The following is a 20,407-nucleotide window of genomic DNA, read 5'->3' as shown; positions in this document are numbered from 1 at the left end:
GCAACAGCAAATGCAACAACAGCAGCAGCAGCAGCAGCAACAACAACAAGTACCACTGCCTCCTCCACCACCACCAGTTCCACCCCGAGATAAGCATAGGGAGTTCATGAGTCATAAGCCACCTACATTTGCAAGCTCTCCTGATCCACTGGATGCAGATGATTGGCTGAAGTCCGTTGAGAAGATATTGAATATTGCACAATGCACTGATCGGGAGAAGGTTTTATATGCTTCTGGACGTCTGACGGGTCCTGCGGCTGACTGGTGGGATTCATATACTGCTGCCCACGATGCCGCTGATACTATCACTTGGGCAGAGTTTAGCACACAGTTCCGGAATTATCATATACCAGCTGAATTGATGAAGATAAAGAAGAAGGAATTTCTATCGCTGAAGCAAGGAAGTATGTCAGTCAGCGAGTATCGCGACAAGTTCATTCAGTTATCCAGATATGCCCATGATGAAGTTGCTGAAGATGAGAGGAAGCAAGAGCATTTCATTGAAGGACTTAATGGACCCCTGCAGTATGCTCTAGTGGCACATACATTTCCATCATTTCAGAGGCTGCTTGATAAGGCCCTGGCTATTGAACACAAGCGTGTTCAGCTGGGAGATTTGAAGAGAAAGGCTATATCTCAAGGACAAGGAAGCAGCAGCGTTCGTCCTCGCTACAGTTCACCCCAGGGAACACCAGTTCGCACTGGCGGAGGCCAGCGCCCAGTTCAGCAATCACCACTGAGGACTCCACCTCCTCGACAGGCTACCCCTACTGGCACACCGACGAAGTTTTCAGGACAGAGTCTAGGCACTACGTGTTTCAAGTGTGGGAAGACTGGACACTATGCAAATGTCTGCCCACAGAGGATTGCTACTACTCCAGTTCAAAACAGGCAGCAAACTCCAGGATCTAGCAAGGGATATTCTATTGCCAAGGTTAATCAAGTCAGCGTTGATGCTGCTCCGGATGGTGCTAACATCGTACTTGGTATGTTTTATGTTAATGCAATTCCTGCAACCATCTTATTTGATTCTGGTGCTACACATTTGTCGGCGTTTCGAGACCGGGGGGTCCCTAAGCCGACGAGTGAATGTCGCTGCGTGCCCCAGCCTAGATGGGTCGAGCGCGTGGGCGAGCGCGAAGGGGGGAAGCGAGGTGGCTGGAGACGGGCGTGAGAGAGGTGGAAATCCTGTGGCCTTCGTGTTCGTCCCGCGCCCAGGTCGGGTGCGCTTGCAGTAGGGGGTTACAAGCGTCCACGCGGGTGAGGGAAGCGAGCGGCCCCAAGAGAGCACCTGTCCCGTCCTCGTCCCCGCGCGGCCAACCCTCCCTAAGAGGGCCCTGGTCCTTCCTTTTATAGGCGTAAGGAGTGGATCCAGGTGTACAATGGGGGTGTAGCAGAGTGCTACGTGTCTAGCGGGGGAGAGCTAGCGCCCTAAGTACATGCCGATGTGGCAGCCGGAGAGATCTTGGCACCCAGCTGGTGTGATGTCGTGGCCGTCGGAGGAGCGACGGAGCCTGGCGGAGGGACAGCTGTTGGAGCGGTTAAGTCCTTGCTGACGTCCTCCTGCTTCCGTAAGAGAGCTGAGAGCCGTCGTCGTCACAGAGCATGCGGGGCACCATCATTGCCTATCTGGCGGAGCTAGCCAGATGGGACGCCGGTCTTGTTCTCTGCGGCCCGAGTCAGCTCAGGGTAGGGTGATGATGGCGCTTCTTGTTGACGTGGCTGGCTTGCGCCCTAGGTTGGGCGACGTGGAGGCTCCTCCGAAGCCGAGGTTGAGTCTGTCTTCCGTGGCCGAGGCCGAGTCCGAGCCCCTGGGTCGGGCGAGGCGGAGGTCGTTCGTCAGAGGCCAGGGCGGAGTCCGAGCCCTGGGGTCAGGCGAAGCGGAGTTCGTCGTTTTCTGGGGCTGAGCCCGAGTCCGAGCCCTGGGGTCGGGCGGAGCGGAGTTCGTCGTCTTCTGGGACTTAGCCCGAGTCCGACCCCTGGGTCGGGCAGAGCGGAGTTCGCCGTCTTCCGGGACTTAGCCCGAGTCCGAGCCCTGGGTCGGGCGGAGCGGAGTTCGCCGTCTTCCGGGACTTAGCCCGAGTCCGAGCCCTGGGTCGGGCGGAGCGGAGTTCGCCGTCTTCCGGGACTTAGCCCGAGTCCGAGCCCTGGGTCGGGCGGAGCGGAGTTCGCCGTCTTCCGGGACTTAGCCCGAGTCCGAGCCCTAGGGTCGGGCGGAGCTTCCTATGGTGCCTTTGGCAGGGCCTGACTGCCCGTCAGTCTCACTCTGTCGAGTGGCACTGCAGTCGAAGTGGCGCAGGCGGCGCTGTCCTTCTGCCAGGCCGGTCAGTGGAGCGGCGAAGTGACGGCGGTCACTTCGGCTCTGCCGGGGGGCGTGTGTCAGGATAAAGGTGTCAGACCACCTTTGCGTTAAATGCTCCTGCGATTCGGTCGGTCGGTGCGGCGATTTACTCAGGGTTGCTTCTTAACGAAGGCAGGGCCTCGGGCGAGCCGGAGATGTGTCCGCCGTTGGAGGGGGGCCTCAGGCGAGACGGAAATCCTCCGGGGTCGGCTGCCCTTGTCCGAGGCTAGGCTCGGGCGAGGCACGATCGAGTCGCTCGAATGGACTGATCCCTGACTTAATCGCACCCATCAGGCCTTTGCAGCTTTATGCTGATGGGGGTTACCAGCTGAGAATTAGGAGTCTTGAGGGTACCCCTAATTATGGTCCCCGACAGTAGCCCCCGAGCCTCGAAGGGAGTGTTAGCACTCGCTTGGAGGCTTTCGTCGCACTTTTTTGCAAGGGGACCAGCCTTTCTCGGTTGCATTTTGTTCCGGTGGGTGCGCGCGAGTGCACCCGCCGGGTGTAGCCCCCGAGGCCTCGGAGGAGTGGTTTCACTCCTTCGAGGTCTTAATGCCTTGCACAATGCTTCGATTGGCCTGGTTGTTCCCTCATGCGAACTGGCCGTAGCCCGGGTGTACGGTCGGGGCCAAAGTTCTCGGTCTGGTATGTTGACGCTGTCAACGGTTTGGCCGGAGCCGGGTTTGCGAGAGCAGCCCCCGAGCCTCTGCACAGGGCGAGAGGACGATCAGGGACAGACTCGGCTTTTTTACATACGCCCCTGCGTCGCCTTTCCGCAAGGAGGAGGGGGGAAAGCGCCATGTTACCCTCAATGGACGCCGAACATGGTGTCTCCTGTGAGCTGCAAGCGGGTAATCCGAGTGGACGTCCGTGCCCCGTTCATTAGGGGTCGGCTAGGGGCCCAGAGGCACGCCCAAAAGTACCTGCGGGTGATCTGCCGGACCCGGTCCCCTGGCGACGGGGTCCGAGGGCTCGATGCCTCCCTCTGATGGGATTCCGTTACAAGATCGCTCCCGCTGGTCTCGAAAATGTCCTAGGGTACCTCGGGAGCGCAGCCCGAGCCTTGGTTATGTATCGAACGTACCCCTGGTCATCCCTCGCTCGGCGTCTGAGGCGGCTGTGAACCCTTCGGGGGCCAGCCTTCGAACCCCTGATCAGTAATGGGCGCGGAGCCCGGGTAGCCTGAGGCGGCCATGGAACCCTTCGGGGGGCCGGCCTTCGAACCTCTGACCAGTAGTGGGTGTAGGGCCCACGCGATCTGAGGCGGTTGTTGAACCCCTCGGGGGGGCAGCCTTCGAACCTCTGATCAGTAGGGGGGCTAAGAGCCCGGTTCCTTCACGGGGAAGGATCCTTTTCGGGGTATCCCCCTTTCTCGGTCCCTGTTGCAAGAGATAGAGAAAGAGGAAAAACGGAAAAGGATACGAAATCGAACGACGCGGCGTACCTTTTTTGGCGCGGTTATTACGACGAAGGCGAAGCGTCGCCCGCTTCTCCTGCCAGAAGCGCCGCCTGTCCCGCCGCGGAGTTAATGCGACGGGGCGAGTGGTTGGCGGGGCGGTCGTCGCGCATGCGCGAGCCGTTCGAGGAACGGATCACGGGCGCGTTGTCTTCACGCCGTGAGAGGAGGTTCTCTTGCTGCCCCCGGATGGGACGTGAGCTTGGCTGACGACGTGACCACTGCTCCCGTCCGCCTGCCACCGTCATTACTACCGGCCCACTTTCGGTCGCATTGACCGTTGCGCCAGGCTGTCGCTGCTGGGTTGTGTGCCTGGTCGCCTCGAGTCGTGGTATTGGTTCCGCAACCGAAGAGGCGCGGTGGCGGCGCAGTTGCTTGCATGCAGCATCCGGCGCGCCGGTTGCGTGACGCGTGGGCCTAGGCCTCCAGGCTGGTCGCGTAGGGAGTCGGAGAAGCGCGTCCACTTGGTGCGGTTGCATGCCGCCTGCATGGCTGCCCGCCTCTTTCGCCCGTTGGTCTGGGCAAAAGTGGAGGGTCACTTGTAACCGCTGGGCGGTTGAGTGCACCATGTGCGGCGGTTTGGCTTCTTCTGCTCCGAGCCGGTTTGCATGACATGCGGGACCCAGCCCCCGCGCCGCAGGGGAGGGCCTTGGAACGTGTTGGAGAAGACTCAGCCCATGACGGTTGGGGGCGCAAGTAGGGTGAGTTGCCTTTAAAAGGAGGGCGACCCCTTTCGGAAGGCGACCATGTCTTCTCGCTCCCTTATGCATCGTGTCTTTCCACCTTCCAAGCCCCCGGATGGGGGATACCCGCCGTCTTTTCGCCTCATCGTTGGAGGAACGCAACTCCGTGGGAGTTGGTACCTTTCAGCCATCGTTCGGCTTCAAGGATTTTCATCATGCAGCCCGGCTGCACCCCTCCACCGGCGGTCACCCAAGATGGTGTCCTCCGGCTTGATGGTGGGGGAAAGCGAGCCGGGCTGCGGCCTCTGCCCCTCCCTCAGCCTCAAGGATTTTCATCACCAGGGCTGGGGAGGGGAGTGTGCCGAGTTGGAGTCGGCCCCTGCGTGGGCGGCGACTCGCTCCTTCACTCAGTGATCGGAGGGAAGGGCGGTCGTCGTCCGTGGCGCCGGCAGCTGCACCGTGCCTGGCTCTCAGACGCGAGTGGCTTCGGAGCCGCTCGCGGCGCCGGCGTCTGCCACGGCAGCTTGAAGAGGTTCTTCCGCCGGCGAGATAGCCAAGGCTGGCCACGGACCGACCTCCAACTCTACGGCCTTCTGCCCGTCCTTGCCTCACGAGTTTGGGCATGGGCGGGGGCCTCCTGGCAGCAGCATCCGCCCTGAGGTCAGTGCTGCCGCTGTTCGGCCCCTCGGAGCAGAAGTCGTCGTCGTCGCTGCTGCTGGAGCAGGTGACGGCGCGTCGTTCGTCGGTCTTCTGTTGCTCCGCAGGCCCACCCCTATCGAGTGGGGTTGTTCGTACCTGCGGAGGGGGAACCGGAGTTCCGTTTGTAATGGCACTTCGAATGCCAGGGTTTTTTGTTCATTGCGGCTGTCGAGGCCTGAACATGTATGTAATTTTGGCACGGAGCCGTGTTTTTCCCCATTTTCGAGCACTAAGACTCGCCTGTTGATTATCCGAACCGCTTCACCAAGCATGAGTCGCCCCGTGTCAAGGTGACGAGTGAGGTATCCGTATCCCGGAGGTGTAGGAGTCCCTCGGCTCGGTCGGCCTTGTTGTCTGAGGCTCCTCTAGCTTAGTTAAAGGGACCCCTTGGCCGCTCTTCGACGAGCCGAGGCCAGGGGTAGCGATATCAGCATGAACAGAGGTGGGGTTGGCTCGAAAATGAAAACCTGGTTGGCCGGAGCCTAGCCGGGTTGTCCGTTAGCGGGACCGACGCCGGAGTTGACCAGCCGCGGCCCCGGGTCGGGCTGGCGCCCTTGGAAGATGGTTGGCCGAGGCCTCAGAGGTGACCGGCCGAGCCGCCTGCTCGGGCCGGATTCCCGGAGAAGACCCTGGCGGCGATGGCCCGGGCGTGGTGATGACGTCGTCCTTCGGAGCGGAGGTCTTCGGACCGCGTCGCCTTCTGAGGCTAGGTCGAACCTTGCCGAAGTTGTCGTCGATGCCGAGGGTGCTGCCGCCCCCTTCCAGCGTCAAGACCCGAGCCTGCAGGATCAGATTGTCTTGTAGCGTGTGCCTTCTGCGGCCGCCGAGGCCAGAACGCACACCCTCGCTGCGTCGTAAAGCTGCGTCTCTTTTCCTCTTGTTTCGAGTATCTGGACTTTTTTGTCGGTAACAGGGATGTTTGTGTGGGCGAGAGTTGCTTCTCGCGGAAGGTGATGAGTGAGGTATCCGTATCCCGGAGGCGTGGGAGTCCCTCGGCTCGGTCGGCCTTGCCGCTTACGCGTACTTTCACCCGTCCGTGAGGCCCTGTCACCGACTTAGTCGAGAAGGCTCGAAGGATCGCTTCGGCAGAAGAGCTTCCGAACGTGAAGACTTGTTCGGTCCGCGGAATCACTTTATCCGAACGCGAGTTACTTATCGCAGAAGGTGATGAGTGAGGTATCCGTATCCCGGAGGCGTAGGAGTCCCTCGGCTCGGTCAGCCTTGGCTGCTTACGTGTACTCCGTCGTTTTCAGGATCCACTTTTCGAAGTAGTCAAAAAGCACGAAAGATATTCTGGCAGAAGGGATCTTTTTTCGAGGAAAATTTCAACGCAGAGGGGGTTCCCCCCTTTTAGCCCCCGAGGGAGGGTCGGGCTTTGCCGAGGCAAGGCCGACCCTTCCTTGATGACTAAACTTTGCGTGGGTGCGAGGTATATGAACAACTTGAAAATATCTTAAGGGTAGAAGCGACGTAGCTATTGGATATTCCAAGCGTTGCCGTAGACCTCGCCTTGATTGTTGGCTAGCTTGTACGTTCCGGGCTTCAGAACTTTGGCGATGACGAATGGCCCCTCCTAGGGGGGCGTGAGCTTGTGCCTCCCTCGGGCGTCTTGCCGCAGCCGAAGCACCAGGTCGCCCACCTGGAGGTCTCGGGGCCGGACCCCTCGGGCGTGGTAGCGTCGCAGGGACTGCTGGTACCGCGCCGAGTGTAGTAAGGCCTTGTCCCGAGCTTCTTCCAGCTGGTCCAGCGAGTCTTCTCGGCTAACTTGGTTGCTTTGATCGCTGTAGGCCCTCGTCCTCGGGGAGCCGTATTCTAGGTCAGTGGGCAAGACAGCCTCGGCCCCGTAGACCAGGAAAACGGCGTGAAACCCGTGGCTCGGCTCGGCGTTGTCCTCAGGCTCCAGACCACCGAGGGAAGTTCCTTCATCCATCGCCTGCCGAACTTGTTGAGGTAGTTGTAAATCCGAGGCTTAAGCCCTTGTAGAATCATGCCGTTGGCACGCTCTACTTGCCCATTCGACATGGGATGAGCCACGGCGGCCCAGTCCACCCGGATGTGGTGCTCCCCGCAGAAGTCCAAGAATTTTCTGCCGGTGAACTGGGTACCGTTGTCGGTGATGATGGAATTCAGGACCCCGAAGCGATGGATGATGTTGGTGAAGAACGCCACCGCCTGCTCGGACCTGATGCTGTTCAGAGGTCGGACCTCGATCCACTTGGAGAATTTGTCAATGGCGACCAGCAGGTGCGTGTAGCCCCCGGGAGCCTTCTGCAAGGGGCCGACGAGGTCCAGACCCCACACAGCAAAGGGCCAGGTGATGGGTATCGTCTGCAGAGCCTGAGCGGGCAGGTGGGTCTGCTTCGCATAGAATTGGCACCCTTCGCAGGTGCGGACAATTCTAGTGGCGTCAGCCACCGCCGTTGGCCAGTAGAAGCCTTGCCGGAAAGCATTCCCGACAAGGGCTCGAGGCGCTGCGTGATGGCCGCAAGCCCCCGAGTGTATCTCTTGCAGGAGTTCCTGACCTTCAGCGATGGAGATGCATCGTTGGAGGATGCCCGAGGGGCTGCGGTGGTAGAGCTCCTTCTCGTCGCCCAGCAAGACGAACGACTTGGCGCGTCGCGCTATTCGCCGAGCCTCGGCCCGGTCGAGGGGTAGCTCTCCTTGGCAGAGATATTGCAGGTACGGGTCTGCCAATTTCGATCAGGCGTGGCCCCGCTCCGCTCCTTCTCGACGTGCAGTGCCTCAACCTCGGAGGCCGAGGGTACCTCGGGCTGAACCGAGGGCGCCTCGGGCCGAGCTGAGGGTGCCTCGGGCTGTGCCGAGGGTACCTCGAACTGGACCGAGGGCGCCTCAGGCTCGGGCGAGTCGTCGATCTTGACGGAGGGCTGATGCAGATCCTGGGGGAAGACGTCCGGGGGAACCGTTGTTCGTCCCGAGGCTATCTTTGCCAGCTCGTCCGCAGTCTCGTTGTAGCGCCGAGCGATGTGGTTAAGCTCGAGCCCGTAGAACTTGTCTTCCAGGCGCCGAACCTCATCGCAGTAGGCCTCCATCTTCGGGTCACGGCAGTGGGAGTTATTCATGACTTGGTCGATGACGAGCTGCGAGTCACCGCGGGCATCGAGGCGCCTGACCCCTAGCTCGATGGCGATCTGCAACCCGTTGACCAGAGCCTCGTACTCAGCCACATTGTTGGACGCCGGGAAATGGAGGCGTAGCACATAGCGTAGGTGTTTCCCGAGGGGCGAGATGAAGAGTAGGCCCGCGCCGGCTCCCGTCTTCATCAGCGACCCGTCGAAAAACATGGTCCAGAGCTCCGGTTGGATCGGAGCCGCCGGCAGCTGGGTGTCGACCCATTCGGCTACAAAGTGTGCCAATACCTGGGACTTGATGGCCTTCCGAGGGGCGAACGATATCGTCTCGCCCATGATTTCCACCGCCCACTTTGCAATCCTGCCCGAGGCCTCTCGGCACTGGATGATCTCCCCCAGGGGGAAGGATGACACCACAGTTACCGGATGAGACTCGAAGTAGTGTCGCAACTTCCGCCTCGTCAGGATCACTGCATACAGCAGCTTCTAGACTTGTGGGTAGCGGATCTTGGTCTCGGATAGCACCTCGCTGACGAAGTAAACTGGCCTCTGAACGGGCAATGCATGCCCCTCTTCTTGCCTCTCGACCACAATCGCGGCGCTAACCACCTGAGTGGTCGCGGCGACGTAGACCAAGAGGGCTTCTCCATCAGCTGGAGGCACCAAGATAGGCGCCTTTGTGAGGAGCGCCTTCAGGTTCTCGAGAGCTTCCTCGGCCTCAGGGGTCCAAGCGAAACACTCGGCCTTCCTTAAGAGGCGGTACAGAGGCAGACCTCTTTCGCCGAGGCGTGAGATGAAGCGGCTCAGGGCCGCGAGACATCCCATGACCCTCTGTACGCCTTTTAAGTCCTTGATGGGCCCCATATTGATGATGGCTGCGATCTTCTCCGGGTTGGCTTCGATGCCCCGCTCAGAGACGATGAACCCCAAGAGCATGCCTCAGGGGACCCCGAAGACACACTTCTCGGGATTGAGCTTGACGCCTTTCGCTTTGAGACATCGAAATGTCACTTCAAGGTCGGAGAGGAGGTCGGAAGCCTTCCTCGTCTTGACTACGATGTCATCGACGTAGGCCTCGACCGTGCGACCGATGTGTTCGCCGAACACATGGTTCATGCACCACTGATACGTCGCGCCCGCATTCCTCAAGCCGAACGGCATGGTGACATAGCAGTACATGCCGAAGGGCGTGATGAAAGAAGTCGCGAGCTGGTCGGACTCTTTCATCCTGATTTGGTGATACCCTGAGTAGGCGTCGAGGAAGGACAAGGTTTCGCACCCAGCAGTGGAATCCACGATTTGATCGATGCGAGGCAGAGGGTAGGGAACCTGTGGACATGCTTTGTTGAGACCAGTGTAGTCTACACACATCCGCCATTTCCCCCCTTTCTTTTTCACAAGCACAGGGTTGGCAAGCCATTCGGGATGGAATACCTCTTTGATGAACCCTGCTGCCATCAGCTTGTGGACCTCCTCGTCTATCACTCTGCGCTTCTCCTCGTCGAATCGGCGCAGAGGCTGCTTGACGGGTCGGGCTCCGGCCCGAATATCCAGCGAGTGCTCGGCGACATCCCTCGGTATGCCGGGTATGTCCGAGGGACTCCACGCAAAGACGTCGGCGTTTGCGCGGAGAAAGTCGACGAGCACTGCTTCCTATTTGGGGTCGAGCCCGGAACCGATCCGGATCTGCTTGGAGGCGTCGCCACTGGGGTCGAGAGGGACGGCCTTGACCGTCTCCACTGGCTCGAAATTGCCGGCATGGCGCTTCACGTCTGGCACCTCTTTGGAGAGGCTTTCCAGGTCGGCGATGAGGGCCTCGGATTCGGCGAGGGCCTCGGCGTACTCCATGCACTCCACGTCGCATTCGAACGCGTGTTTGTACGTGGGGCCGACGGTGATGACCCCGTTGGGGCCCGGCATCTTGAGCTTCAGGTAGGTGTAGTTGGGGACGGCCATAAACTTCGCGTAGCATGGCCTCCCCAGCACCGCGTGGTAGGTTCCTCGGAACCCGACCACCTCGAACGTCAGAGTCTCCCTTTAGAAGTTGGAGGGCGTTCCGAAGCAGACGGGAAGGTCGAGTCGTCCGAGGGGCTGGACGCGCTTCCCGGGAATGATCCCGTGGAAGGGCGCAGCACCTGCTCGGATGGAGGACAGATCGACGCGCAGGAGCCCGAGGGTCTCGGCGTAGATGATGTTGAGGCAGCTGCCCCCGTCCATAAGGACCTTGGTGAGCCTGACGTCGCCGACGATGGGGTCGACGACCAGCGGGTATTTCCCCGGGCTCGGCACGTGGTCGGGGTGGTCGGCTTGGTCGAAGGTGATGGGCTTGTCAGACCAGTCTAGGTAGACTGGCGCCGCCACCTTCACCGAGCAGACCTCCCGGCGCTCTTGCTTGCGATGCCGAGCCGAGGGGTTCGCCGCATGCCCACCGTAGATCATGAAGCAGTCGCGGACCTCGGGAAACTCTCCTGCTTGGTGATCTTCCTTCTTGTCGTCGCCGCGGGCCCTGCCACCCTCCGCGGGTGGCCCGGCCCTATGGAAGTGGCGCCGAAGCATGACGCACTCCTCAAGGGTGTGCTTGACGGGCCCCTGATGATAGGGGCACGGCTCCTTGAGCATCTTGTCGAAGAGGTTGGCACCTCCGGGGGGCTTCCGAGGGTTCTTGTACTCGGCGACGGCAACAAGGTCCGCGTCGGCGGCGTCGCGTTTCGCTTGCGACTTCTTCTTGCCTTTCTTCTTGGCGCCGCGCTGAGTAGACGCCTCGGGAGCATCTTCCGATGGGCGGCCCTGGGGCTGCTTGTCCTTTCAGAAGATAGCCTCGACCGCCTCCTGACCAGAGGCGAACTTGGTGGCGATGTCCATCAGCTCGCTCGCCCTGGTGGGGGTCTTGCGACCCAACTTACTCACCAGGTCGCGGCAGGTGGTGCCGGCAAGGAACGCGCCGATGACATCCGAGTTGGTGATATTGGGCAGCTCGGTGCGCTGCTTCGAGAATCGCCGGATGTAGTCCCGGAGAGACTCTCCCGGCTGCTGCCGGCAGCTTCGGAGGTCCCAGGAATTCCCGGGGCGTACGTACGTGCCCTGGAAATTGCCGGCGAAGGCTTGGACCAGGTCATCCCAATTGGAGATCTGCCCCGGAGGCAGGTGCTCCAACCAGGCGCGAGCGGTGTCGGAGAGGAACAGGGGGAGGTTGCGGATGATGAGGTTGTCGTCGTCCGTTCCACCCAGTTGGCAGGCCAGGCGGTAGTCCGCGAGCCGCAGTTCCGGTCTCGTTTCCCCCGAGTACTTTGTGATAGTAGTCGGGGGTCGGAACCGGGTCGGGAACGGCGCCCGTTGGATGGCCCGGCTGAAGGCCTGCGGACCGGGTGGTTCGGGCGAGGGACTCCGATCCTCCCCGCTGTCGTAGCGTCCCCCACGCCTGGGGTGGTAACCTCGGCGCACCCTCTCGTCGAGATGGGCCCGACGGTCGCGATGATGGTGCTCGTTGCCGAGGTGGCCCGGGGCCGCAGGCGCGGTGTTGCGCGTGCGCCCGGTGTAGACCGAGGCTTCCCGCATGAATCGGGAAGTCGCGGCATGAGGTTCCGAGGGGTATCCCTGCCTTCGGGAGGCAGAGCTCTCGGCCCGTCGGACCGCAGCGCCTTCTAGGAGATTCCTGAGCTCTCCCTGGATTCGCCGACCCTCGGTGGTTGATGGCTCCGGCATCGCGCGGAGAAGCATCGCTGCTGCTGCCAGGTTCTGACCGACCCCACTGGATGCGGGTGGCGGCCTGACCCTGACGTCGTTGGCGACGCGGTGCTAGAAACCCTGGGGCAGATGACGTATTTCTCCGGCCGGGGGTTGGCCCGCCCATACCTGCCCGACGTCCCGGCGGATCGGCTCAAGCGCTCCTGCTCCCTCGTCGAGCCTGGCCTGCGCCCCGCGGACTTGCTCGAGCTGTGGGTCGCGACCCCCCACTGGAACAGGGACCACAGCTAGCTCCCGCGGGATGTCAGCGCGAGGCACCGGCCTAGGGAGATCACCGTCCTCCGGCATGCCGAGATGGTTGCCTTCGGAGGGATCCCCTAGCTCGACGTGGAAACATTCGCGGCTTGGGCCGCAGTCCTCGTCGTCGAGGCTGCGGCTACCGTCGGAACAGTCGGAGAGGCAGTAGTCACATGCGGTCATGAAGTCCCGCATGGCACTGCGGTTGCCAAATCCAGAGAAATCCCAACAGATGTTGGGGTCATCATCTTCCTCTGACCCAGAAGGCCCGTAGGTCGAGACGTCCGTCAACCGGTCCCAAGGCGACCGCATGCGAAACCCAGAGGGTTTAATCTCGCCTCTTCGAGAGCGCCCGCCAAAGCAAGGTCGCTAGGCGGGTTGAGGCTGAGTCCAAATGACGCAGGATGGGAATCGGTCGGTACCTTTTGGTCGACGAGCAGCGACATAGTCACGTCGGGGACTGATTGCACCGTCGTCTCAGGTACGAGGGCGACGTCCTGCAAGCTCTCCGCGAGCGCGCTGGCGTCGTCCACTTGCTCGGGATTGGCGTGTCGCGGGGAGACGGCGCTCGCCTTCGTCTCAAACGCGAGGTCGACGCCCGACGCGCCCCCCGTTGGAGCGCTGGGGACGTCGACTCGCTCGACAGCCGACGAGGCGCGGCCTCCCGCTTGGCCTTGGTTGCCCCGCCTCCTCCTCCGTTGGCGGGGGAGAGGACGGGGCGAGCTCGAATGTTGTTCTTCCACTGCGCGGGGAAGACGTCGTCGATCCCGCCGCCGGCGGGCGGGCTGTCGGCCGCCATTGTCGTCGTCGCGCGGCGGTGGGAGGAGTATCATGTCGTAGCTGCCGTCGAAGGACATGAACTCAAGACTCCCGAAACGGAGCACCGTCCCGGCCCGGAGAGGTTGCTGGAGACTGCCCATCTGGAGCTTGACGGGAAGCTGTTCGTCAACACGCAGCAGGCCCCTACCTGGCGCGCCAACTGTCGGCGTTTTTAGACCGAGGGGTCCCTAAGCCGACGAGTGAATGTCGCTGCGTGCCCCAGCCCAGATGGGTCGAGCGCGTGGGCGGGCGCGAAGGGGGGAAGCGAGGTGGCCGGAGACGGGCGTGAGAGAGGTGGAAATCCCGCGGCTTTCGTGTTCGTCCCGCGCCCAGGTCGGGTGCGCTTGCAGTAGGGGGTTACAAGCGTCCACGCGGGTGAGGGAAGCGAGCGGCCCCAAGAGAGCGCCTGTCCCGTCCTCGTCCCCGCGCGGCCAACCCTCCCTAAGAGGGCCCTGGTCCTTCCTTTTATAGGCGTAAGGAGTGGATCCAGGTGTACAATGGGGGTGTAGCAGAGTGCTACGTGTCTAGCGGGGGAGAGCTAGCGCCCTAAGTACATGCCGATGTGGCAGCCGGAGAGATCTTGGCACCCAGCTGGTGTGATGTCGTGGCCGTCGGAGGAGCGACAGAGCCTGGCGGAGGGACAGCTGTCGGAGCGGTTAAGTCCTTGCTGACGTCCTCCTGCTTCCGTAAGAGAGCTGAGAGCCGCCGTCGTCACAGAGCATGTGGGGCGCCATCATTGCCTATCTGGCGGAGCTAGCCAGATGGGACGCCGGTCTTGTTCTCTACGGCCCGAGTCAGCTCGGGGTAGGGTGATGATGGCGCTTCCTGTTGACATGGCTGGCTTGCGCCCTAGGTTGGGCGACGTGGAGGCTCCTCCGAAGCTGAGGTTGAGTCTGTCTTCCGTGGCCGAGGCCGAGTCCGAGCCCCTGGGTCGGGCGAGGCGGAGGTCGTTCGGCAGAGGCCAGGGCGGAGTCCGAGCCCTGGGGTCGGGCGAAGCGGAGTTCGTCGTTTTCTAGGGCTGAGCCCGAGTCCGAGCCCTGGGGTCGGGCGGAGCGGAGTTCGTCGTCTTTCGGGACTTAGCCCGAGTCCGAGCCCTAGGTCGGGCGGAGCGGAGTTCGCCGTCTTCCGGGACTTAGCCCGAGTCCGAGCCCTGGGTCGGGCGGATCGGAGTTCGCCGTCTTCTGGGACTTAGACGGAGTCCGAGCCCTGGGTCGGGCGGAGCGGAGTTCGCCGTCTTCCGGGACTTAGCCTGAGTCCGAGCCCTGGGTCGGGCGGAGCGGAGTTCGCCGTCTTCCGGGACTTAGCCCGAGTCCGAGCCCTGGGGTCGGGCGGAGCTTCCTATGGTGCCTTTGGCAGGGCCTGACTGCCCGTCAGTCTCACTCTGTCGAGTGGCACTGCAGTCGGAGTGGCGCAGGCGGCGCTGTCCTTCTGCCAGGCCGGTCAGTGGAGCGGCGAAGTGACGGCGGTCACTTCGGCTCTGCCGGGGGGCGTGTGTCAGGATAAAGGTGTCAGACCACCTTTGCGTTAAATGCTCCTGCGATTCGGTCGGTCGGTGCGGCGATTTAGTCAGGGTTGCTTCTTAACGAAGGCAGGGCCTCGGGCGAGCCGGAGATGTGTCCGTCGTTGGAGGGGGGCCTCGGGCGAGACGGAAATCCTCCGGGGTCAGCTGCCCTTGTCTGAGGCTAGGCTCGGGCGAGGCACGATCGAGTCGCTCGAATGGACTGATCCCTGACTTAATTGCACCCATCAGGCCTTTGCAGCTTTATGCTGATGGGGGTTACCAGCTGAGAATTAGGAGTCTTGAGGGTACCCCTAATTATGGTCCCCGACAACATTCATTTATGTCTACTAGATATGCCAACACAAATGAAATACCACTGCTAAAAATGAGAAAACCCATGATAGTAATTACACCTAAACGACCTGTTGAGGCGAATCAAATGACACATAGATTGACATTGACCATTATGGGTAGAGAATTTGGAGCTACTGCTATAATATTAGAGTCAAGCAGTATAGATCTGATCCTTGGTATGTCATGGTTAAGAAAGGCGAAGACCATTATAGCATGTGGCAGAGGTACCGTAGAACTCACTACCACTAAAGGAGAAAGATTTCAAGTTAACATTGCAGTGACCACCTCATCGAAACGTGCAATGTTCTTTATACCTGAGGAGTTTGTTGGTGACAACATCCGTGTGGTTAGAGATTTCCCGGATGTCTTTCCAGAGGAGTTACCAGGGATGCCACCTGATAGAGAAGTTGACTTTGTTATTGATCTCTTACCTGGAACTGCCCCTATTTCTAAACGGCCATATAGGATGTCCATAGAGGAGTTGAAGGAACTTAAGAAGCAGTTAACTGAGTTACAAGAGGCTGGGTACATTCGTCCGAGTTCCTCACCGTGGGGAGCACCGGTTCTGTTTGTACAAAAGAAGGATGGATCACAAAGAATGTGTGTGGATTATAGATCTCTCAACGATGTTACTGTGAAGAACAAGTATCCGTTACCCCGTATTGAGGATTTATTTGATCAGATGAGAGGTGCTAGAGTATTCTCGAAGATTGATCTCCGATCGGGTTACCATCAGATGAGGATTAGACCATCAGACATTCCCAAGACCGCATTCTCGACTCGATATGGATTATATGAGTTCACTGTTATGTCATTTGGACTAACCGATGCACCAGCATATTTTATGAACTTGATGAATAAGGTGTTTATGGAGTATTTGGACAAATTCGTCGTGGTGTTCATCGACGATATCCTTATTTATTCCAAGAGTGATAGCGATCATGAGGAACATCTAAGGTTGGTGCTACAGAAGCTACGAGATAACCAGCTATATGCCAAGTTCAGCAAGTGTGAGTTTTGGATTGGCGAGGTGCCATTTCTTGGTCATATTATTTCTAATGGAGGAATTTCAGTGGATCCTGCTAAAGTTAAGGAGAAAATGGAGTGGAGAGTACCCACTACAGTTACTGAGATTCGGAGTTTCTTGGGACTTGCTGGATATTATCGGAGATTTATTGAAGGATTTTCTAAGATTGCTAAGCCTATGACTTCGCTTCTGGAGAAAGGAAAATAATTTAAGTGGGACGATAAGTGCCAAGATAGTTTTGATCAATTGAAGAAAAGATTGATGTCGCCACCAGTGTTGGTTATGCCAGACCTACAGAAAGGATTTGATATCTATTGTGATGCATGTGGCCAAGGCTTAGGATGTGTGCTCATGCAGGAAGGACATGTGATTGCCTATGCTTCTCGTCAGTTACGAAAACATGAATTCAACTACCCCACTCATGACTTGGAATTGGCAGCCGTTGTGCATGCGCTTAAGATTTGGAGACATTATATCATGGGGACCAAGTGCCAAGTATATACGGATCATAAGAGTCTGAAGTATATATTCACTCAGAAGGATCTCAACCTTAGGCAACGCCGTTGGTTGGAGCTTATTAAGGATTATGATTTGGAGATTCACTATCACCCGGGCAAGGCAAATTTGGTTGCAGATGCCTTGAGTCGAAAGGAGCATGTTCATTCAGCTATTGTTGCCCAGCTACCTGATGAGATTGTTGAGGATTTTAGGAGACTTAACCTGGGGATAGTTGCTCATACTGAAGGAGTTACTATTGATGTGGAACCTACTTTGGAGCAAGAAATCCGCAAAGGTCAACTTGATGATGCTAAAATAAAAGAGATTAAGGATCTGATTACTGAAGGTCGAGTTCCAGAATTTACGGAAGATGAGCAAGGCACTGTATGGTTCAAGGACAGGATGTGTATTCCTGATATTGAAAGCCTTCGAGAGACTATATTGAAAGAGGCCCATGACTCGGATTATTCTATTCATCCTGGTAGTACCAAGATGTATCAGGATTTGAAGCGGAAATATTGGTGGTATGGATTGAAAAGAGATGTGGCTGCACATGTGGCTATGTGCGATGTATGTCAAAGAGTTAAGGCTGAACACCAGAGGCTAGCTGGATTGTTACATCCACTGAAGATACCCGAGTGGAAGTGGGAAGAGATTGGTATGGATTTCATTACTGGATTGCCTCGCACCCAGAAAGGATATGATGCTATATGGGTGATTGTGGATAGATTGACTAAAGTGGCTCACTTTATTCCTGTGAAGACTACTTATAAAGGTTCTCAGCTAGCAGAGTTATATATGGCTCGGATTGTGTGTTTACATGGAGTACCAAAGAAGATCGTGTCTGATCGAGGTTCACAGTTTACCTCAAGATTCTGGAGAAGCTTTCATGAGAACATGAGTACAAAGTTGAATTTTAGTACGGCTTATCATCCTCAGACTGATGGACAGACTGAAAGGACTAATCAAGTATTGGAAGATATGTTGAGAGCTTGTGCCCTACAACATGGAGGAAGTTGGGATAAAAGTCTACCTTATGCTGAGTTCTCTTATAACAATAGCTATCAGGCCAGTCTGAAGATGTCACCTTTTGAAGCTCTATATGGCAGGAAATGCAGGACTCCTTTGTATTGGGATCAAACTGGAGAAAGACAGCTCTTTGGGCCTGAACTGATTCAAGAGGCAGAAGAACAAGTCCATATAATTCGAGAGAATTTGAGAGTGGCTCAAACCAGGCAAAAGAGCTACGCTGATAATAGAAGAAGACCGCTAGAATTTGAGGAAGGAGATTATGTGTATCTCAAGGTGTCACCACTTCGTGGAATGAGGAGATTCAAAGTTAAGGGAAAATTGTCCCCTCACTATATTGGACCATTCTTGATCTTTAGGCGAGTTGGGGAGATGGCATACCAACTCGAGTTACCTGCTACTCTATCGGATGTGCATAATGTGTTCCACGTGTCTCAACTTAAGAAGTGTCTCCGTGTTCCCGAGGAACAGTTACCAATGGAAGAGCTCAGTGTTCAAGGTGATTTGACTTACACGGAGTACCCAATCAAGATTTTGGATACTTTGACTCGAGTTACAAGAAATAAGGTGATAAAGATGTGCAAAGTCCAATGGAGTCACCACGGTGAAGATGAAGCAACTTGGGAAAGAGAAGAAGAGCTTCACATAGATTTTCCCCACCTTTTCCGTAGATCTTCTTAAATCTCGAGGACGAGATTATTTTTAAGGGGTGTAGGATTTGTAACACCCAGTTTGTAACATATAATAAAAGAGGAGGAATTAATTCCTTTATCTATTTGTGTGTGTTATTTCTACTTACTATCATATGTGAACACACCACTTACACAATTAAATAAATACCCCAAAGACACTTAAATAAATCTTGCATCATGCTGAGTTTTACTCGATTGCGCATTTGTGGTTAATAAAATAAATGAGTCATTAACAACATATCAATGGATCCATAAAAAAAATTTAAACTCTAACTTGGGAATAAAACCATGAAAATAGAGAGGAAGGAATATTGTTCAATACAAATAAAATTATAATTTAATAACTTCATCACAGTTGGTATGATCAAAATAAATAATTAGCTAGTGTACAAAGTGCCACAAAGTTTGAATTTGAATTGAAGTTTGAATTTGGAAAGAAGGGAAAAGACAAAAGAAAAGAAAGTAAAAAGAAAAAGGAATAAACCCCTAACTAGGCCGACTGTCTCCAATCCGGCCCAGCTCCGCACTCCCCCTCTGCGCAGCCCAGGCGAGAGCGTTGTTTGCGCTGTGAGCCACTGACCGGTGGGTCCCGCTTGCAGCCTCACCGCTTCACGCTGCGCACTACCGGCACCTGCTGACGCGAGGGTCCCACATTGTCATCCCCCACCTCCGCCGAGTTCGGAATCGCGCCGCCACGACCGCGTCTGCGGTGATCCGGGGACCCAACGACCCTTCCGTGATTCGCTCGACGATACCCGACTAGGCTTCACCTTAAATAGCTCGGTCAACCCCTCTTGCCTTTTCCCCTTCATCCCATCCGCACCGTAGCCATATATCGTCGAAGCCGACGTAGGCATACACAGCCACCATCGTCCCCCGTGCTCGGCACCAATTGGAACCTTGTGTGGGGCTAGAGAACTTCGCCCGTGCCCCCGGTTCGCATTGGTGGCGATAGCGGGACAGGTGGGTGACCGGAGAGCGCCCAATTGATCTTCACTGTCACGCATCCGCAGCTCGCCGTGGACTGACCGAGCCAACGCCGGAGTTAGTGTAAGGACCCGCTCCCCATGTTTGCCTCCTTCCCAATTTCATTTCGCACCTAGTATACCTAGCAATAGTGCACCGTGGGTTAAAGTGAGAATTCTGGCCATGGCGCGCCGTCGTGCGGGTGTTCTCGTCGCCGGTGAGGACTCGGGTCGGGTAGATCTGCGTGCGCCGTCGGTTTGGGCAAGAACGACTAGGATTAGGTGTGGCGTACCGCTTCAGTACGTTAAATCAGGGCCGTTAGATTTGATCGGAGGGTTCAGTAGAGATGTGCACGTGATCGAATCTCGGCCACGGATCTCGGATCCAATGGTAGAGAGTGAATGGCGGGTGTGACCAGGTTAGGTAGCACCAGGAACGTCAGATTAGGATCCGACGGCTGTGACCTTAGGGTTTGGCTGATCTAATCGGGGTCTTAGATTTTAGATCAAATGGTCCATTGATGGATACCCCTTCGGGCGCCATTCTTTCTAAAGAGACCCTGGGGATTTCTAGAATCAACCCGCCGTCTAGGGACCCTGTTCCCTGAGTCTTAGGTTTAATTGCGCCATAGCCCCTGCACTTTGCTGTATTTGATGCGAAATCCAGAGACCCAGGAAATTCAATAATTAAATATAGAAATTGATTTTAAGGCTTAAATAATAGCTAGAACTTATAAAATTCATAGAAAATTCATTTGAACTCCAAATTACTCCATTCCACTTTCTAAATTTTTGTAATTTAATTCTCTATCACCTAGAGCCTCTGTTTTGTCATGAAAACAGTAAGAAATTTATTTCTCACTTAATCCTATTTAAAACACATGAAACCTTTGAAAATTCATAACTTAAATTCTATAACTCCAAAAATTATGATTCCTATTCCTAGGATTTTATTTTAATGTGTAGAATATTACTGTGTGTTTTGTTTACATGTTTGGTGTGATGTTAATTTTCCTATATACTGTGCTTGTTTGTATTGTGGCGAGTAGAAGAGCACGTGACCGAGGATCCTGGTGAGCAGCAGGTTGAAGTAGCTGAGCAGGAGCTCATTGAAGGCAAGTTGTGCCCTTGACCACTTTTTACCCAATAATGTCCTTTAATATCATTTATCCATGCATAGGTTAATTTTGATGGGACCCAATAGGTCACCCTAGATTGTTTATCTCATTACCTTGTTTACCCCTGAATCACTTGGGTAGTTTGCTATTGCTTT

The sequence above is a fragment of the Zea mays genome, chromosome 2 (genome assembly GCF_902167145.1).
Source record: "Zea mays cultivar B73 chromosome 2, Zm-B73-REFERENCE-NAM-5.0, whole genome shotgun sequence".
Taxonomy (NCBI): Eukaryota; Viridiplantae; Streptophyta; class Magnoliopsida; order Poales; family Poaceae; genus Zea; species Zea mays.
The sequence above is the reverse complement of the archived record's forward strand: the minus strand, read 5'-3'. Positions refer to the sequence as shown.